This window comes from Zalophus californianus, chromosome 1 (assembly GCF_009762305.2).
Source record: "Zalophus californianus isolate mZalCal1 chromosome 1, mZalCal1.pri.v2, whole genome shotgun sequence".
Lineage (NCBI taxonomy): Eukaryota > Metazoa > Chordata > Mammalia > Carnivora > Otariidae > Zalophus > Zalophus californianus.
In genome coordinates this window covers 213,574,608-213,595,984 of record NC_045595.1, presented here as the reverse complement: position 1 = coordinate 213,595,984, position 21,377 = coordinate 213,574,608, and the positions used below count along the sequence as shown (strand labels likewise).

Here is a 21,377-nt window from a genome sequence, read left to right as displayed (position 1 = left end):
AGAACAACTCACAGCACTCTAATAATGGGAGACGCGGATCCGTCTCTTCCAACCCGAGGAAGAACGGTGGTCAAGAAGGTCGGTGAGCAGGGAGGCTCAGGAGGTGGGTCTAAGGCTCTGGCGCTAATCCTGTCACTGGTGAGGGAAGCCACACCTCCTTTCACCTGCCCAGGGGGACATTCATGTATTAAGCAACAAAGAAATAATCAACAAGTTCCAAATCGTATTTGGAGCGCAGACAATGTTTGCTAGCAACTAATAACAAGATCCAAAAACAGGGCCTTTCCCCTGAGAGGTGACCAAGCTCCTCTTAGTTCTCCCCAGGGGATATAGAAACCAAAAGTATACGGTCTCTAAAAAGCACAATGAAACTGAAGCCATGCTTAGAAGAAAAGTTATCACATTAGGTATTTAAGTCTTTAGGAATGAAAGCATGAAAATAATAGACTCAAGCTTCCAACTCGAAAAGCTAAAAGAGAATTACGAAGTCAGGAAGGAATTAATAAAAGTAAAAACAAACAGTGTGTTTAAAAAAATTCTAATTAATAGCGAAACTTGAAAAAAAAATAAAACAGTTAAGTCACCCATAGCAATAAAAAATAATGAAGAAAAAGTAGAACAAAAATACACAAAATAAGAAAATAGGGAATAACCATCAAAAGAAAACATTTTTTTTTAAATCATGGAAATAACTGCACATGTCTGTGCAAACAAATTTGAAAGCCTAAATGAAATGGATATTTTCTAGAAGGAAAAAATTTACAAAGAAAGGGACCACAAAAAAGAAACTTTAAGTAGACCTAATTTTTTTTTAAGGATTTCATTTATTTATTTGACAGAGAGAGACACAGCGAGAGTAGGAACACAAGCAGGGGGAGTGGGAGAGGGAGAAGCAGGCTTCCTGATAAGCAGGGAGCCCGATACGGGGCTTGATCCCAGGACCCTGGGACCATGAACCGAGCCAAAGGCAGACGCTTAACCGAATGAGCCACCCAGGCACCCCAACCAGAACTATTTTTTTTAAAGATCTATGTATTTATTTGAGAGAGAGAGAGAGCACGCAAGCAGGAGGGGTAGAGAGAGATGGAGAATCCCAAGCAGACTCCCCGCTAAGCACAGAGCCCGAAGTGCACTCGATCACACGACTCTGAGATCATGACCTGAGCCGAAACCAAGAGTTGGACACTTAACCCACTGAGCCACCCAAGCGCCCCAAAGCAGACCTTATTTTATAGAATGAAAAGGTATCTGTCAGTTACTTCTAATGAAAGATGCCAAACTCAGATGATTTCGCAAGTTAATTCTACCAATCCTCTAAGAACAGATTATCTTCATACAATTTAACCTTTTCCAGAACATAGAGGAAGACAGAAAAAGTCCAGATGCCTTTTATGAAGATGGCATGGCACTAAATGCACACGGGAGAAGGAACGCAGAAGAAGGAAGCCTGTCTACATCGATGGCTCCCATGTGTGATGCAAGGAGCCTGGGGTCCCCGAGCCCCCAGCAGGGGACACAGAAGTCCCCTGTTTTCCCAGTATGTCTTGATGAGGCAGGACTGTCTTTATGTACTTCAACCAAACAACACAGACTGAATTCAGAAGCAGCTGATTCTGGCTGCTTCCTCTGTTGCCAGACATGAAAGAGACTCGTAAAAATATAAAACTGTGCCACTCTCCTCACTCCCTGGGTTCAGCTGTGGAAAATGTAGTTTTTCTTTATAAAAAAGATTATTTATGTTAACACGTAATCAGTTTATTGCTTCTATTTTAAATGGATGAATAAATAAATATTTTTAAATGTTCTCAAGATTAATTTCTAAGATAGTCTACATGGACAGTAGGATTTCTCGACCAGGAAACTGCTGAGATTTCGGACCAGAAGCTGTCCTGTGCATGGCAGGCTCTCCACCAGCGTCCCTGCCCGCGCACTGCTTGCCAGGAACGACATCCTGCACCACCAGCTGTGTTAACCAAAAACATCTCCTGAAGTTGCCAAATGTCCCCTTGGTGGTGACAGGCGCAATCACCCCCAGCTGAGACCTACAAGACAGAGGACTCACACAGACACACAAAAAGCTCTCTGCGGTCCTCAATAATTTTAAGAGAGTAAAGAGAACAAAAGTTCAAGAACCACTGCTCTTTGCTTATGAATATGAATACAAAAATTGGTAAAAAAAAAAATTATTAGCAAACTAAATCTAACAGCACGTTAAAAAGACAATACATCATGACCAAGTGGGGTCTGGTCCATGAATGCAAGGATGGTTTGATATCGGGAAATCAATAAAATTCTTTATATCTCTTTAACAAGAATGCTGGGCTGGTAATTTAACAAAATTCAACCTCACTTCCTGACAAAAACACTCAATAAAGTAAGAGTCCGTTTGAAATATCCTACATACTCATTCCGTCTTTCCTGCAAGGTGATAATCTCTCAGCTCCAAAGCCACTTACACACAGCACCAGCCGCATGTGGACAGAAAGGGAGAGCTTGGGCCAAAGCTGCAGGAGGTAAAGTCCACGCTCAAGGAGCCCGGCGGGGCTTCGATGCTGCAGAGCCCTGAGGCCCATCATCACCCTCCATGGACGCTGCCTCCACTGTGCTCACCTGAACCCCGGCCCGCCGCTCAGTACAGGAAAGAGTGTAGCGCGAGCCCTTGAGGGCCATGCACACACACTGCCAGTCTGAAGAGCGTACTCTGGTTCTAATCAACCGATAACTGGTAACTGTGCTCTGAAACAGTAATGCAGACATTTCCTACAGTGTGTGGGTGTGTGTGCATGCACGTTTACACACGCATGCTCCAGAACATGCATGCAGAAGGAAGTCTTCGAAATGAAGCAGAGCTGCACGTCGTAAAAAACTTCCAGGCCAAGTCACAATCATTGGCGCAGATATATATTATAAACACATATAAATGTGTTTTCGAAAACTCTGTGCATGTATGTATGTTTTTATGCATATTTTTACAAGTTCTGGAAGGATCAACCACAGCCAGGAAAGACTGGGACTTGAAGGGGAATAAAGAATGAAATCTTGATTATGTATTACATTTGGTTCTGTGTTCAATTTTCATAAGCATGCATTACTTTTATAATTAAAATTTAAATGTTAAGAAAAAAAATTACCTTGCTTCCTTGTTAAGTTCTAACCTTTTGTCTCTACGGTGGTAACAACAGTCTATCCAATTACCCTGAGCACTGATAAGATTTGTTTCTTCAGGAAAAAAGCTCACCTTGTAGGATATCTGCCTTCTCTAGACACAACTTGGCCGGTCAAAGTCTGAACCCTTTGCTTGGCCCCCTCATATAGCACCTGCAGGGTCGAGAATTCCTCCTCACACAGCAGTGGGAACTACACCGAGAGCCCCAGGCACCTGGAGCCGGAGGTGCCCTGGCCTTCTACTTCCCCTGCCTTCTTGGAGAGCAATCCCTCCCCCTGCCCTCTGCGATCTTAGCTAGGAAGGCGCCTCCCTGCGTTACGGCCTGGGTTGAGGTCCACAGGACACGTGGGCCACAGCGGGTTTGAGTGATCGGTGAGGCCCTTTGCCCTCTTTGGGGCACACGTCACATTCCACGATGGACCAGCGCCCCACGGCTGCACACCCTCGTCAACCCTGGCTCTGTACAGATACCACATTGGTGGGTTTTAATTCTCAGTTCTCTGATGACTAATCCAGTTGCACACCTGTTTTCATGTGTCTATTAGGTATTTCAACATCTTCTGAGAGGTGCCAGTCAGGTCATAAACGAATGATTCGCTTTATTTCCACGTTGCGGATTATCAGCTTTGTGGGGGGTGGTCACTGTCGCCCATCATCTCTATTATGTTTGGTTTTGCTATACCTTTCCTGTATGTGGAACTTAAGAAACAAACAGAAGAACGGGGGGCATGGAAGGGAAAATAAAATAAGATGAAATCAGAGAGGGAGGCAAACCCTAAGAGACTCTAACTCTAGGGAACAAACTGAGGGGTGCTGGAGGGGAGGTGGGGGATGGGGTAAGTGGGGGATGGGCATGAAGGAGGGCACGTGATGGAATGAGCGCTGGGTGTTGTATGCAACTGATGAATCACTGACCTCTACCTCTGAAACTTCAAAAAAATGGTACACTGTGTATATACACACACACACACCTAAAAGTCGTTTGGTTTGTGAATGTTGACTTAATCTTACTGGATGCTTGGTTATAAATCAGATCTGGGAAGGGTCCCATAGCTATTACCAGGCCTGGAAAGCACAATGCTCCCAACCTGCCATTCTTCCTCCTCTTCTTTCTGCCAGCCTCAAGTGTTACTTCGCAGTCCCCGACCCCAGAAATGAGAGAGAAATGAGGGAGATCAAACTGATTTCCATCTCCGCCCTCCCCAAATTCCATCTTGCTGGGAGAGGTCTGGCTGATGACCAGTGACCCGTGGCCACTCTCCCCCAGAAAAGCCATCGTGAGGGACACATGCCTGCCATGCACGATGCAACATGCTTCACGGATCCAAAGGCTCTTGGCGGCACGCGGGGGGGCCAGCACCCCTGGCCGAAGCCCTGAGAAGGGAGAGAACCTCTCAGGCTTGAGCGTTGTGCCATGGTGGCCAGACCATAATCAAAGGGAAGGCATACACCAAGAGTTCAACTGGAGGCTACAGTATGGCTTGATTTCCTTCTGCAGACAACAGTAGCTTGCAACAATTTCACAGTCGAGACCCCAAGCAGTGTTATGAACTCAACAACAGTGAAAAAGCAAATGACCTTTTGTTGATTCAGAACGCTGGAGATGAGCTGCTCAGAGTAGCGGGTAGGTTAGCGTGGGGGTCACATTAATAGCCCCGCTTAGCAAACAAGGGCTCATCATGAAATATTTGACTCTAAGGAGACCGTAAACAAAGTAACTTTAGTTTGAAAACTAAAGTGGTGCCTATGTTTTACACAAGCCATGAATGACTCCAAGTGTAGAAAGTCTGAGGCTCCATCAACCCCACTCAAACCCTAAGAGTTGTTTGTTCTACCAAATGGTAGCTATCAGCACACTGTTTGCTGCAATTACCACTCAGGAGGTTAAACTTCCTGCCCACAATGTCCGGCCTTGACTCTGCAGAAAGTTCTTGCAAAGACAGCCGACTCCCAGGCCCAAATAAGACCAGGCCGGCAGAGGCCCTGTGCTCACGGCTTGACTGATAGAAAAGGAACCTGTCACTCGTCACCCAGCGGTGGCAGACCCCAGGAATGAGGACGGGCACAGGAGGGACCCTGAGTGCTGGGGGTTGGGACACGGAAGGATGGGAGAGAGTCCCGGGTCCCTGGAGGCCACACTGAGGCACAGGCTCTACCCTCAGGCCCAGAAGAACCAGCACCCACCGGATTGGGTGCTGTCCCCCAACACCGCTGGTTATCACTGGGCTTCGCGGGGGCGGGGGGGAGGCCCACAGCAGCAGACCGCCCCATGCAAACATGGGCTCTCCTCACAGCAGACACACACACTGGCCTCCAGGTCACCTGCCCACCCCTGGACGCCGAAGCTGGATGGCTACCACTCCGTCTCCTGACGGACAGATTCCTGGCCTTCCAGGTCTGCTAACAAAGTCCAGGTGCGGCTCTGAGGGCGTTAGCTGCTACTGCGCCCCCACAGAAGGCCCTGGACCGTGCGCGGCTTTCAGCGTGGCCCTGTTTCTAACTCAGTTCATCACGCCCGGGAAAGAACAGAAGGGGAAAGCAACTTGACCAGATTACCAAAATCACTGGATTTTGGACAAACAGGGACTGGTTATAATAAATACCCTTTTGGTCACAGGAAACCTTTAAAGTATCTACCTCCTCAAGAAAATCAGTCAACGATGCAGTAAGGCCTGGCTGGGCCTCCCGTGATTCCCTCAGTGCCATCGAGGCTGGACAGGCGGGGGTGTGCTCGTGGCTGGGCGCCCACGCCTGCCAGCAAGAGCCGGCGCCAGATCCCGGCGCGGACCCAGTCCAGCGCCATCACAGGGAACAGAATCACCGCGCGCGTGCACGCACACACACACATGTGCACGCATGTCCCCGCACCTCCGTCTCCTGACTCACCGAGGCACGGGGCAGCAGGGCTGGTGGGACAATCGTCCTTACGGGCTCCAACATGAAGTCTGAAAGTGAGAGGCACAAACACAACTACTTATGCAGGACTGGAAAACCCCACACTGGCCAGAGCACGTGCCATTAGCTCCAAATCAAACGAAGCACACCCCAGGGAAGCTGAGAGCTATGCACGAAGATGCCACCAACTCAGGCAAAACCAGGGATACGGCCTATTTGGGGCCCTTTCAAGTGCCGTTCCTCCCTCCCCACTGCCTGATAAGGGGGCCCAACAGATGGCTCAGAAATGAACAAACCCAGAGAGACCCGGAGGCCACACGTTTCCCCGTCCCCTGCAGGCGCAGGGACAGCTGAAGGTGGCCGCCTCCGAGATGTGAAGCAGAGCGGCCTCTGGCCTCTGACCCCTCTGGAGGCAGAAGCCCCCCATCGCCCCTACACCCGGAGCCCTACCCACACCACCCCTGCGACCCCGTGGGCGCAGCCCCCTCTCCAGCACCGCGCCAGCCTGGGGTCCACAAAGCAGAAGCCCAGGCTCACTGGCTAATAGTGGCTCTTGTTTCAGTTTGTTTTAAACTGTGGCAAAACATACAGAAATTTCCCATCTTAACCATTTCTAAGTGTCCAGGTCAGTGGTGTTCAGTACGTCCACACCGTTGTGCCACCAACCCCAGTGTCCACGTCCAGGAACTCTGTCCCCAGGAAACACTACCCGTCTGCCCCCAGCACCGCTCCCACCACTCCTGGGACCTGTGGCTCTGGCTGTCCCCGGGCCCGCGTCTAAGTGGACTCACATGGGCTTTGTCTTCCTGTGTCTGGTTCCCGTCCCTGAGCACAACGTCGTCAAGGTTCATCCGGGCCGTAACGTGGGTCCGAACGTCATCTCTAAGGCCGAATAACACCCCCTCTGTGTGTGTGCACCGCGTTTCTTCTCCTATTGACCTTACAGCTTCAGCTTTCACATTCCGGTCTGTGATCCGTTTTGAGTTAATTTTTCCATAGGGGATGAAGGAGGGCGAAGGTTCGTTGCTTTTGAACAACGAACGCACATATATACATGTGTGTATATACGTATATACAGGGGTCTAAGAGTCCTGGCTCCTTTCCCCATTGAATCCCACTGGCACTTTTGTTGGAAATCAATGGACCATAAATGTGTGGGTTTGCTTCTGAAATTCATTCTGTCCCGTTGATCTACATGTGTACCTTTTGGCCAGTTCCATAATGTCTACATTGCTATAGCAGTGGAGAATTCTCCAAAATCAGGTGGTCTCTTCAAAATCATCCTGGCGGTTCTAGGTCATTGGATTTCTGTGTAAATTTTAGAATAAGCTTGTAAATTTCTACAAAAACCCTTGCCAGGATTTTGGTTGTGATTGCACTGAATCTATAGATCAATTTTGGGAGAATTAACATTTCACTACCATTGGGCCTTCTGGCCAATAACAGACTATAGGTCTTCCCATTTAGTCTTTAATTTCTCAGCATACTTTTTGCTTACGGTTATCCATAAGAATTTCATATTTTTAAAGCTCTTATAAATGGTGTTTTATTATAGCTTTTACTTGTTCAATCCTAGTATACAGAAATAAAATTAATTTTGTTAGATAGACCCTGTACCCTGTCAATTCACTAAATCCACCTCTTCTAGTAGCTTTTTAATAGATTTTTAAGGATTTTCCATATAAACCATCAGGCCACCTATGAATAAAGACAATTTTACTTCTTTTCCATTCCGTACATCCTTTATTTTTCTTGCCACTCTTCTAGCATAATGTTGAGAAGTGGTGAGACATCCTTGCCTTGCTCCCAATATGAGAAGGAAAGCCCTTGGTTTCCCACCATTAAGTATGGTGCTAGCTGTAGGTTTGCACGGATGCCCTTTATCAGACTCAGATGCCCACTACTAGACTGCTAAGCGCTTGTGGGTTTTTTAGCATAAATGAGTATTAAAGTTTGTCAAAGGCTTTTTTTTTTTTTTGCATTAGGATTGTTATATGGTTTTCTTTTTTGTCTGTTAATACAGTGAATTACAGTGATTGATTTTAAATGTTAAACCAATCTTGCATTCCTGGGGTAAATCCCCCTTGGTTATGATGCAGTGTCCATTTTACATGTTGTTGGATTTGACTTGTTAAAATGTTCTAATTCATGAAGGATTTTGCTCATGAGGGATACTGGTCTACAGTCTTTGCCTGGTTTTGTATCAGGGCAACGCTGACCTCGTGAAGTGGGTTGAGAAGTAGTCATCCATCCGCTTCCAATGACTGGAGGACCTTGTACAGAATTAGTATTATTTCTTCCTTATATATCTGATAGAATTCATCAATGAAGTTATCTGGACCAACCATTTTCTCTGTTGAAAGACTTACATATAAATTCAATTTTTCAATAGATACAAAGTTATTCGGGTTACCTATTTTGACTTAAGTTTTAGTGATTTGTATCTTTTCAGGAATTTGTCCATTTCATCCATGTCCTAAAATTTCCCCAAAGTTTTTCAGAATATTCTTTTGCCATCATTTAACACCTATGGGATATGTAGTAATTTCTCATCTCTCATTTCTGATTTTGGTGGTTCTCTTCTCTTTCTTTTCTGATCAGTCTAACTAGGGGTTTATCGATTTTAATGATCCTTTCAAAGAACCAACTTTTGGGTTTTTTTCCCCTATTGTTTGTTTTCTATTTCATTGATTTCTGCTTTGTTATCGCTTTCTTTAGTTTGCTTTTTCTTAAGATTGAAGCTGAAATCATTGATTTGAGAAGTTTTATGTTCTAGTATGACCATTTAATGCTATAAATCTCTCTAAGCACTGTTTTACCTGCATTCCACAAATTGTGACACATTATGTGTTGACTTTCACTAAGTTCAAAATGGTTTCCTCTTGGAACCAGTGGCTATTGAGAAGTGTGCTTATTTTGTTTCTAAGTATTTGGGGATTTTTCCAGATATCTTTCAATCACTGATTTCTAGTTAATTCTCTGTTGGTCAGAGACCATACTTTGCATGGTTGCGTCCTTTTCCATGTTCTGAGACTTGTTTTATTGTCTAGAACGTGGTCTGTCTCGGTGAACGTTCTGCACGCACGCGAGTCCTGCTGCCGCCGCCAGGTAGGGTGCTAGTCTATAAACACAAGCAGGCCGAGTCGGGTGATAGCACGGTCTGAGTCTTCTACATCTTTACTGATGTTATGTCTACTTGTCCTATCAGTTATTGAGACAGGAGCGCTGAAGTCTCCAACTATGACTGGATCTGCAGGTCTCCTTTCAAGTATATCGTTTTGTGCTACTTGTATTTTGAGGCTCTGTTATTAAGGGCATACCTATTCCATATGTTACGTTTTCTTGATGAGCTGACTGCCTTTACCAGGATAACATATCATTCTTACTCCTGGAAATACCTCTGATCCTGAAATCTAACTTATTTGACTCAACCATCTTTGGATTTGCATTTGTGCAGCACAGCTCTTTCCAACCTTTTCCTTTAAACTGGGTCTTTTGGGGCTCCCAGGGGGCTCAGTCAGTTACGTGTCCAACTCTTGACTTCGGCTCAGGTCATGATCTCAGGGTCATGGGATCGAGTCCTGCGTTGGGCTCCCTGCTCAGCGGGGTCTCCATCTCCCCCTGCCTCTGCCCCTCCCCCACCCCCCCTGTGCTTGTGCGTGTGCTCTCAAATACATAAGTAAAATCTTTTTAAAAAATGAAAAAAATAAACTGGTCTTTATATTTAATGTGGATAGCACTTTAATCTTTTTGATCTGACAACCTCTGACAAAATGTCTCTTATTTGGAATTTTCAGGGCATCCGCATCTGATGGGATGGTTGGGTTTATGGTTGGGTTTAAATCCATCATCTTTCTATTTGTCCCATCTGAATTTCTCTGCTTCATTTTTTCTTTTTTCTGTCTTCTTCTGGACTCATGATTTTTTTTAATGATTCTATTTTATTTCTACTACAGCTTGTTACTAGACCTCCCTGCTGTTTCTTAGTGGCTGTCCTAGGGTTTACAACACACCTTCACTACATAACTGTCTACTTTCCAGTATTTTAACACTTGCTGTTCATTTTAAGAACTTTACAACAGTTTCCATTTTGTTTCTCCTAGACTTTGTGCTACATTGTTGCAGACCTTTTATTTCCACTTACATTGCAAACTACAAGATGTCATTATTATCTTTAAACAGTAAATCATCTGTTTTTTTTGTTTTGTTTTGTTTTTTTAAACACAAGGGGACAAAGGTCTTTTCTACTGGCCTGCACTTCTGCTGCTCTCCATTCCTTCAGGTCCAAATTTCTGGCTCCTCCCTGAAGGAGCCCCTTCACAGTCCCTAAAGAGAGTCCACCAGAGATACATTCTTTCAGCTTTTGAACTCGGAAAAGTCTTTATTTTGCCTCCACTTTGGATAGATATTCTGTTGTCTTTAGAACCGCAGCTTGAAGATTTCCTCCTCTCAGTATTTGGAAGATGCTCCTCCATCATCGGGATTGCGTAGCTTCCGATGGGAAGTGCGCCCTGAATTCATCTTTGTTCCTCTGTGCATAGTAGGGTTTTGCTTCCGGGTGCTTCTAAGATTTTTCTGCTTTTAAAATTTCCAGAAAGTTGATTACGATGTGCACTGGTGTCGTTTTCTTCCTGTTTCTTCTGCTTGGATTTGTCGAGCTTCTTAGAAATGAGCTTTCATCAGATTCGGGAAAATTCTAACTATTTTCTTCAAATATTTCCCACCACACACACCTCTCTCTCTGAATTCAATTTCATATGCTATTCCACCTGATACGGTCCACCCACACTCTGTTCCTTTTTTTACCCCCACTGTTTTCCAGGTTTCACTGTAGGAAGCTTCTGGGGCTATCTCTTCACAAATACCGATCTTATCTCTACGAAGTCTGACCTAGTCCGAACCCCACTAGTGCATTTTCTAGAAGACTCACTGGGTCTTTTCCATACCTTCTGCTTTCTCCTTGTTCACACTTTCTTTGTGTCACTGAACACACAGAGCGTATTTATAATTGACATTTTAACACCCTCACCTGCTCATCTTACTGTCTGGACAGATGCGGTTCCACCCAGATCTGTTTCTCATTGTTGATTTCTCTCCTCTTCTGGGTTATGTTGTCCCACTTATTTGTAGGGCAAGTGATTTTTGACTGGCTCCAGACACTGTGAACTTGATGTTGTTGGAGGCTGATTTGCTGCAGCCCTTCTGGTGAGGCTTTACTTGGGGACGTAGTTAAATTACTTAGAATCAGTCTGATGCTTCAAGGCTTGCCATAAGCTTTGTCAGCTGAGTCCTGAGCAGGCCGCATCTAGGACTAAGGCAATGACCTTCTGAGGACTCTACCCCACGCCCTTTGAACTGTGAGGTCAGGTGAGAACACAAACTTCATTTCCAGCCCTGGGTGAATGACCAGAACCTACTCCTCTCCAGCACTTTCTCCTCTCATCTTGGTGATATCTGCACGCATATGCACAGATCAGCGCTCACCCAACGATGAGGAGGACCCCCTCCTGAGCTCTCTAGAGCCCTGTCTCTACACAATCTCCTCATCTCCACTGTCTCCCCGCAAATTCTAGCCTCGGTGGAACCGCTTGATGCCAGATTGTCTCCAGCTGGTCCTGAGCTCCTTCTCCCTGTGCTCAGCTGGACACTGTGGGCAACAGTTCGGGAGGCCAGGGGCTCCCCTCACAGGGACGACTGTCCCATGCCCTGCTGTGCAGCTTCTGAAACCTAGAGCCTTGCACACCTGTTTGCTTTCCTGCTACTTCAGGCAGGATGTGAAATCCAGTCCATGTCTCCCCATCATGGCTACAAGTCGGGGGTGAAACCTTGTAATTTTTTTTTTTTGAAACCTTGTATTTTTAATTCAGTTTTCCACTAATCCCAAGTGCACGTCTCCAATGGACTTAAACGGTGTATCTGATCTGAGAAGCTCCGAGCTGTAAGTAAATCTAAGGCAGGCCCTACGTCACCAGAATGGGCCTGACTACCACGCAGCTAACTTAAAGCCAGCTCTTGAAAAGAACAAAAGCACTTACCTTTCTCTTTCCAGTCTTGGATCAGTCACTGTCAATGGAAGCATCTCATTAGAAGCCCGTTTGCTATTTTAGAAGAACGCTGGGATTGTGCGCTGCCCCCGTGAACCGAGAATGGCGAGCCTGCAGCTAATTAGCAAAAAGACAAGCCAGTGCCTGAAGACACGCCACGTGCTGAAAACACCTTGCAACACTCAAGGCCCTTCTTCTTCTCAATTAACGATCTCTTCCCGATTTATTTAGGGAGGTCAGGAGCATCACTGACGTCCTGTCCTGAGCAGCTCACCACCCGAAGCCCCCTTTCTCCTGACACTGAGCTGGGGCTGAGGCAGAAGCAGCTCTGGAGGCCAGGAGGTGCCTGAGAAGTCTCCAGACCAGCGGTTGATGCTCCAGCATGTGGGGCAGATACGGTGCTGCTCTGTATGGGGATGGGGGGAGGCGGGGGGCGTGGGGGCCGCAGCGCAGGGGAAGGCTGTCTCGGGGGCTTGCCGGAGCCCACGCTGCAGGGGCAGCAGGGCCCTCCTCCTCCTCAGCCCTTCCCAGCATTCAACAAAGCCAAGAGCCCAGTCCCGGACTCGTGAGAGGGATGCAAGTCCCTTGTCAGGGATGTGATTTGAAAATATTTCCTCCTCTTCCATGGGTTTTATCTTTTTACTTTCTTGATGGTCTCCTTTGAAGCACAAAGGTTTTTAATTTTGATCTTAAGAGCAGCTACAGAAGAGATAGATTACCTTCACAGGAGAGAGAGCCTGGCAACGGTTTCTTAGCATACAAAGGACGGCAAAGGCCCGTGCGTAGATCTTCAACGTGCTAGAAGGGCCCCCCTGTCACCCGGTAAGTCTCCAACCAGCAATATGGCTCTGAAAAGCCAAACAGCCTTTCCGACAAACAGAAATGGGAAGGGTTTTCCAGCAGCAGAATCAAGCTGAAGGAATCTCTAACACACGCAGGCTTCGAGCAGGAAAAGTGCTCTCACATGGAAAACCAGGGATGCAAAACAGAATAAAATGCAAAGAGAGTGGCAAATACATCTACAAACCTGAAACAAGAAGTAATACCACAGAATGTCTGATGAGGTTAAAAAACTTAAACACACAACCACGCATGTGTTGGGAAGGGGCATTTGGCATGTGCCGAGTCCCTGGATCGTCCCCAAGAGTAAAAAACTGGTTAATGTCACATAATTGACAACTATGAATGTTGTAATTTCTGGGGAAACTATCAAAAGAAGAGTCTATAACTTCCAAACTGCTAGAGGGCATAAAAATGAAAGGATCAGTAATTACCTCAAAAAAAAAAAAAAAGCGAGGAAGGCGAAGGAAGGGGGAAACACGGCACAGATAAAGCAGTCAGCAAAATACAAGGTGGCAGACCAAAACTCAATTCATCAGTAATTACATTTAAAGGAAACTGGATAAAGGCTCCAGTTTAAAAAAAAAAATTAATTGATTGTCAGACTTTAAAAAAACCATTGTCAAACTTCAATTTAAAAAAACTTCAATCATGCTACTTCTGAGGCACATCTATGATATAAAGAGACAGAAAGGTTAAAAGCAAGAGGAGCTCTGCAGCCACGTGCTCACCCACAGCTGCTGGTTCCACATGTGAATTTCAAAGTAGAGGTAAAGCCTGAAGCATCTTCAGCGAAGCAGACACTGCAGCCACAGAAGGATACAACAGTTTAGAAACCGTATCACTAACACCACAGCCTCCAAATGCATAAAGCAAGTGGATGTCAGTGCAAAGATAAGACAAAGCCGCGGAGATAACTGGACCCCTTTCCTAACTGATAGAGCAGGGACATCTAAGAAAGACACCAATAAGGACGAGGAGGCACACACAGGTTCTGGGAAAGGGCCAGACAGGAAATACTGTAGTTTTTTTTAGGCCAAATGGTCTCTACCACAATTACTCAACTCTGTCCTCGCAAAACAGCCACGGACGACACGGAAATAAATGAGTGTCTCTGGGATCCCATAAAATTTTATTTATAAAACAGGTGGCAGGCGCCTGGGTGGCTCAGTCGTTAAGCATCTGCCTTCGGCTCAGGTCATGGTCCCAGGGTCCTGGGATCGAGTCCTGCATCGGGCTCCCTGCTCAACGGGGAGTCTGCTTCTCCCTCTCCCACTCCCCCTGCTTGTGTTCCCTCTCTCGTGGTGTCTCTGTCAAATAAATAAATAAAATCGTAAAAAAAAAAAAAAAAAGACTATGGATGCTGAAATCTTTATGAACTACAATGTCTGGGATTTGCTTTAAATTACTCTGGCAAAAGTGTGTGGGCAGAGAGAATAAAACTGGCAGACGCAGCTAACTGGGGCTGCCTGACAGGATGATGGATGATGGGACCGGAAGTTCTTTTACTCCCTATCACACAAATGTTGGAAAATTTCCATAATAAAAAGGGGAAAAAAAGACTGTGGAAAATGTGGATTACAAATATTAGATTATTAAACAGGTCATCAGGGGGGTGCCTGGGTGGCTCAGTCATTAAGCATCTGCCTTCGGCTCAGGTCATGATCCCAGGGTCCTGGGATCGAGTCCTGCATCGGGCTCCCTGCTCCGCGAGACTTGGCCCATGGGCTGTGGTTTGCCAACCTGATACAGACAGTTGGAATACCATGATTCATAAACCTTACGAACTTACACAAAACACTGTCCCCACCAAGTGCAGAATATAATCTTTTCAAGGACACATAGGACATTTCCAAAACTGAAGCAGATGCTAGGCCATAAAGCAAGTCTCAACACATTTCCAAAGACAAGCATCAAGTCAGAGCATATTCTTTGACCACAACACACTGAAGCTAAAAAGATAAAATAATAATTTTAAAAGGCAACAAAAAGATATTTGGTAAAATCACCATAGGTTTAGAAATCCAAAACAGTTATCAATGGTGAAAAAATTTACATATTTAAAAATCCACTGAATGGAATAGTAACAAAAGGATTTCCGATCACAACTTATAAAGGCTGAAACACTTCAGCGATCAAAGGTTACACCTAAGTGTACGGCAGAAAATTTTAAGAGGCTGAAAACAACTGACATAAAACATGACTCAAGAAGTTAGAGAAACAAAAAGTACATGAAAAAGGAAGTTAATAACATAAAAAGCAGAAATGAATGAAATAAAAACTATACAGAAAGCCAGAAAGTTGGCTCTTTGAAAGGATCGATAAAATTGACAGTTTTGATAAGAGACAAGATAGACGCATGAATAACGTCAGGAACAATAACCCAATCCTGCGGGCTTTTTAAGACCAAGCGGGGTTTACGAACAGCTTTACGGCAATACACTTCATATGTAGCTGAAAGGACAAAGTCCTGGGAAGAATAATTGACAAAATGCTTAAGGAGATACGGACACCCCAAACAGCCGCAGCAGGAGTCCCAGTGCCGCCGAGCCCCCGAGCCCCTGCCCCTGGGGACGGCCACCTCTGCACGCGGCGGGCGACCTGGGCAGCAGGGCTGTGGAACAGGGCGACATGGCTCCTTCCACATCAGTGACATCAGACAGCGGCCTGCGAGAGTGGAGAGAGCCTCGGGGCAGGACGTTATTCCGCAGGTGCCTGTCGGCTGGGGGCTGCTGCTCCGGAGGCCACCCGTCGGGGACACTGGCGCCCTGGTGCCAGGCTCTGGTGAACTGGATTGTGAAGGGGACAGGGAGAGGGCTGGCAGATGCGGGAACGAGAGAGATGGCAGGCACGGTCCGCGCCGTGGGGTGCCCCCACTCGAGGTCGGACCCTCAGCCGGGGGCGGGGACCGCAAGGGCCACGCGGCCACACAGGCTCACGTAGACCAGGAAGCACAGGTGAGCCTCCCAGAAACTGCCGAAGGAGGAGCAGCGACAAGGAAGAGGCAGCCGGGGGGCCGGGGCACTCGCCACGGTGTGTTCTCCCGCTGAAAGCGTACTTACTGAGAAAGGCCCTACTAGATCGCTGCACTCAGACGTTCCCGTGACGGAGAAAGACGGGGAAGCACAGAGTGGGGGGAGGGGCGGAAGGGCCCCAGGCCACTTGGTGTTTGCTCCCGTGGCACAGGCATGCACGGTCCATACAACAAGGGAGAGCCGGTGTCCAGGGCCTGGGCCTGGGATGCAGCTTGGCGGCCAGCCTGCCGTCCCCAAGGCCAGAGGTGACAGGGGGACCTGGGTGGCAACTTCCCATAGCCCAGCCAGGGCACGGCACTGAGGCGGCCCGGACCACCGCGGACCTGGGGCCGAAGAAACCCACTGGCCCTCCAGGAATGCAGCCACCTACGAGATACGCCCAGGAAGATGCACCCTGCCTTGTCAACACAACGCAACCCCGGGGAGGTGGGGGGCTCCCACCCCCCTGCCTCTCTCAGCCGCGCCTGCCCCAGGCAAGGGCGGTCCACTCTGTCTCCTAGCGTAGACATGCCCAAGCATCTCCACGGTGGAACACACAGCCTTTTAAAATTCTGGGTGTGGACTATCTACACAATCCCTGCCTATACTGTAAAGGAGCTACTACAGGATATTTTAGTAATAATAATAGCAAACTCACCGGGTGGTCGGTATTTGCCAGACCCTGTTGTAAGCATTTTCTGTGTATCAAGTGCATTTGCACAAAGGAGGCACGGGGTCCGGCGGGTAGACACACGTTAGACCCACCTCACTCGCTCTGGAGCTGTAGGTTTCGGAGATGAGGGGCTGCCCAGGGTCCCATGTCGTCTCCCTCCACACCCCATGAAGCTCCTGAGAATCATGATGAGCACCATCTAGTGGGAACACGATGTGGGCCACAGATGCAACGCACACCTTCAGTTTTATATTCCCTAGCAGGCATATTAAAACAACAAGAAACAGGCAAAAATCACGTAGTTATATTTTATTTAACCCAATTCACATCCAAAATATTATCATTCAACTTCTAATCAATATAAAAGAACATTAATGAGATATTTTACATTCTTTTTTTTTTTCTACTAAATCTTTGAATGGATGCACCTTTCACAGTGAGAACACATCTGAATTCAGTGGGCACATCTCAAGTGTGGCCCTGTGAGACGTGGCCCCCGCGAGATGGGCCTCAGGTGCTCTCTCAGGCAGCACAAGCTCAGAAATGACATACTCTCGGGACTGTCTTCCTCCCACTTCCCTTTTCCATTTACATGGTTTTTAGAAGCTTTTAGTTTTACTAGTTCTTTCGCTTCAAATGTGTCTATAATGATGAATTAATTCCTCCACTGGTTAGTAGGTACAGGGGGTTCAATATTTTATGTGTTTTCTCTTCCTAAAGTATTCCCTGACTTAAAAAAAAAAGCCAACTCAGTCTTGGAAATACAATATAATCACAATTTAGAGTAGAAATTAGATAAAATTATTAAATACTTCCAATTTTCTTTTTCTTCTACAAAATTCGAAAGGAGAAGAAGAAACCAGTCTCTTTCTGGAAATAAAGGCATAATAAATGACAAAGAATAAATGATGAGTAATTATCATCGTTCCCTTTTCAAGTTTCTTCTTTTCCCAAAACTGTTCTTGTTAAGGCCGGGCGGTCCGCTGCTGGCCACCGCCTGGACCCCGCGAGCCGGGCCGCTGCTGGGCCACCATTCCGCCACTTCCCAGGGACCGCGGCCCCAGGGATGCCAGCATTTGCCGTCAGGCACGAAGCTTCTTCGTGGCGACTTCAGTGAGGGGTGGGACAAGAGGAGGTGAACCGAGGCAGGATCCGGCGTGGACACCAGGCTCGGGCGTAGCCTGTCTGACCCCGGAGGGTCCACGGCCACCGCCAACACCACCCACCAGCATGGACGCCGCTGCTCAGGGAAAAGGAACCGCACTTTTCCGGATTATGGTCCCGCATGAGCTTGGAGGCTGGGGGCCACGCACAGACTGCCACCACCAGCGTGTGCCTGGCACAACAGGTCTCGGCTAGAATGCGCTTCACTGTACACGGCTGAACAGCTCCCTTCTAATCCCCCCAAATCCCGGCAGTAATCAGGGCTTTACAAGAGCTCCTGGCAAATAAAGACAGCTTACTGTTATGGCTGGAATCATGTCCTCCCTGGATTCACACACTGAGGCCCTGACCCCCAGGGCCTCAGAAGGAGGCCACATCTGGAAAGAGGGGCATAGCGGACATAGCTTGTGAAGACGAGGTCACCAGGGTGGGCCCTAATCTAGGGGCATGGAGACACACGCGGCAAGGGCACCACGTGGAGAGACGGGAAGGACAGTCGTCTGCAAAGCAAGGACAGACGCCTGGACACAGCCACCCTCCCGGCCCCCAGAGGAAACCAACCCTGCAGACTTCTTGGTTTCAGACTTCCAGCCTCCAAAACTGTAACCAAACACTTCTGTTACTTAAGCTGCTAGGTTACAGTAGCCCTTAACAAACTGATGAACTTACCATTTCGAACAATCTCACTTATAAGAAGCCTCCCTCTTGTTTGCATTCTCTCTCCCCCTGCCCGCCCCCCACCACCCCACCGTGTCCGGAGGGTGAACTCTGCTGTTAAACCTCCAGCCCTGGAAACAATCTTTCCAGCAGCGGACAGACAACACACTAAGTGTCATGCGTGTCACACCCGAAATGTGCGGGTGTCCACACACGGGGGAGGCCCGGCACCCCTCTCCCCCTTCCCTGGTGGAGGTATGAGCGGGAGTAAGAACACTCTTGTTAAATAAACCTGTCCTACCATCTGTGTGATTGCAAATTTCGAGGTTCATTTTCAAAAGGCCACAGGTGTAGATGTGACCCATACACACCCCCACGGCAGTAAGCAAACTTGTGACACAGGAGAACCACGCACACAGCGAACAGGTCGCAGCTCTGGGAGCCCGCGGCGGCGCGCGGCCCCAGACGCTCAGGGCCCACGAGGGTGCACGCGGCCCCGTGGCTCCCACACGCGCCCCCGAGAGGCCGCGTCAGAACCACACAAGCACAGAGGGACAGGCGCCCTGCCTGTCCCCTCCAAGCAGCCATGCAGCTGTCCCAGGGGAGCTCATCAGCGAGCAGTCCCTGCTGCTGTCAGACCGGTGGCTTCCAGGGAGCAAAGATGCTACTCTGGGATGTGCTGAGCCATGAAATGATTCAGCAGCAAGGCAAAAGTTTGGCACCGACATGTCGCCCGGCTCTGGGATGACACACAGTCACCCCGTTTTGGTGCGGGCTGGCAGAACAGCATCTACTGTGTTCCAGAGACACGCCAGGACCCAGCGAGACGCTCCTCTGTAACCCCCATGCTTCTGCGGCCACGGACAAACCCCCCCCTCCCCCAGCGCCACCCCACGGGGAAAAGCAGGAAGAAGCGGGTGTCAGAGGATGGGCGCGCCGGGGTGCTGGGCACCCGGGCCGGCCAGAACGAGCCTGTGCGGAGCTCAGCCCTGCTTCCTATTCTCGCTCTCCCTTCTCGATGAGGCACCCACCAGCCCGAGTCACCTTCTAAGTGCTCTGGTCCTGGGGGCAGCCCGGCCAAGACCGCTGCACACTGCCCGTGTGACATCTTCGCCAACACACACGTGGTGCCTGATGTATGCACAGCTCTCTCCGAAGCGCTTCCATAGTGTATGCTGGCTGCAAACCCAACACAGTCAGACCAACCCTCATGGTCTTTACCCAATGACAAGTGCAAACGGCAAAGGTCAGCAGCACAATGTGAGCTCAGGAGAGTGGGCCACAAAGACAGTGTGCGAGGCGTGACTGAGTGTTAAAAGCATGTGTGCGGGTGTCTCAGCTCACGGGGAAGGGGACGGCTTCCCTAGCAAAGTGACAGCCAAGTTGAAGGATACCTCAGATTTCACCAGGCAAAGAGGGAAAGAGCGGTCTAGACGCAGGTGTGTGAGGGTCGAGCCAGAACCTGGCTCAGCAGGGAAGCCAAAGAACGGGTGTAGCGGGAGAAGGGCGTGAGGGAGGGGAGGTGGACATCAGCGGAGAGTCCCCGCAGGGGATCAGAGCAGAGGGGAGCAGGGACAGCCTTCGGGCTATCAGAGTGAATTCACTGGAGTAACCCAGTGAGGCCTGCCTAGAGGCAGGGTGGTGGGGCTTGGAAGCCGGGGGTTCCACAAGTGAGTGGCCGGGGAAGGGGGAGGGACACGGAGGAAAGGGGGCCCCCGGCAGGGCCTGGGGAGACAGAGGAAGGGTTGTGGGTGCCGGCAGAATGGACAGGAAAGGACCCGCTGAGCTCCCAGTGCCCACCTGAGAGGCGATGCACGGTGTGCGGTGGGAGGTGCAGGGCTGGGACCAGAGCTGGGGGCGGCGGGTCACCACACAGCATGAAGACAGCCTCAGACGAGCCCTGAGAATAACCCTGTTCTAGACACCAAATAGCCTTTCCCTTACGTTTAGATGCTAGCTCCAAAATCCACACATGGAATCTATCGCACACGAAGACGTCAGCGTCATCTTTTATAAAACGCCTGGTATTACCGCGTGTACCACGTGCTGCATGTGAATGGCGGCTCTTCGGCCAGCCAACAAGCCTCACCTGAACGAAACTGTTCACATGGTGACTTTGCTGGTTGTCAAACAGCAGAGATCACCCCAGGTGGATGGATGGCAGAGGAGTCAACAGAAAGCTGAGGTCACCGAGGACAAATTCTGAGTCACATTTTGAAACTGGGTCTGAAACTTGTTACAGTGCTTGACAAGGACGAGCTGCGGAGGGAGGGTCTTCTCGGCTTAGACTCCCCAAGAGTACATGTGTCTTCCCGGGCGGCCTCAGTCATTAGGGACACCAAAGTCTGCGACGTTCTCTCCCCTTCCCCCATCAGCAGACCTTCTTATTAGCCAGTGACATCTTTAGAAGTCCCTGTTTGAGTCCAGAAAATTAAACTGGGGCGCCTGGGGGGGGCTCCGTCGGTAAGAGTCTGACTCCTGGTTTCGGCTCAGGTCATGATCTCAGGGTCGTGAGATCCAGCCCCAGTCGGGCGCCGTGCTCAGAGGGGAGTCGGCTTGAGATTCTCTCCCTCTGCTGCCCCTACTCACTCTCTCTAAAATAAATAAATCTTTAAAAAAAAGATAGAAAGAAAAACGAACTAACACATTCCCAGATCAGTCCCACTCTGGACTCCTGGCAGCAGCAGAACCTCTCCGGGGAGACTTGCAGGAAGCTACGGACAGGGCCCACCCAGACGTCAGCCCACAACGCAAATTTAAACAAGAGACTGGCTTCCGGGCATGAGAGGCAGCAGGGTAAGTGGTGGGATTCAACCCTCAAGAAATGTCTCTCTGTCAAAAATAAATAAAATCTTTAAAAAAAAAAAAAAGAAATGCAGACTCTGGTATTATTGTGATTATCATCCTCATTATTTGATATTATT

The 21,377-nt window shown here is 48.4% G+C and overlaps 1 protein-coding gene across 3 annotated transcripts in view; it reads right to left on the bottom strand.

Moving 5' to 3' along the window:
- The window catches only part of AGPAT3 (1-acylglycerol-3-phosphate O-acyltransferase 3), an 81,373-nt gene that overhangs the window by 47,969 nt on the left and 12,027 nt on the right, over positions 1-21,377 (bottom strand). Inside the window, exon 1 of one of the 3 annotated variants that reach the window (XM_027583540.1) lies at positions 20,543-20,561. The exons of 1 other annotated variant lie outside the window; for it this stretch is intronic. The gene's annotated coding sequence lies outside the window, so the exon portion shown is untranslated. Of the gene's footprint in view, positions 1-16,724; positions 16,889-20,542; positions 20,562-21,377 lie in introns of those variants that run through there. One more of the 3 variants, XM_027583538.1, reaches the window with a different exon arrangement.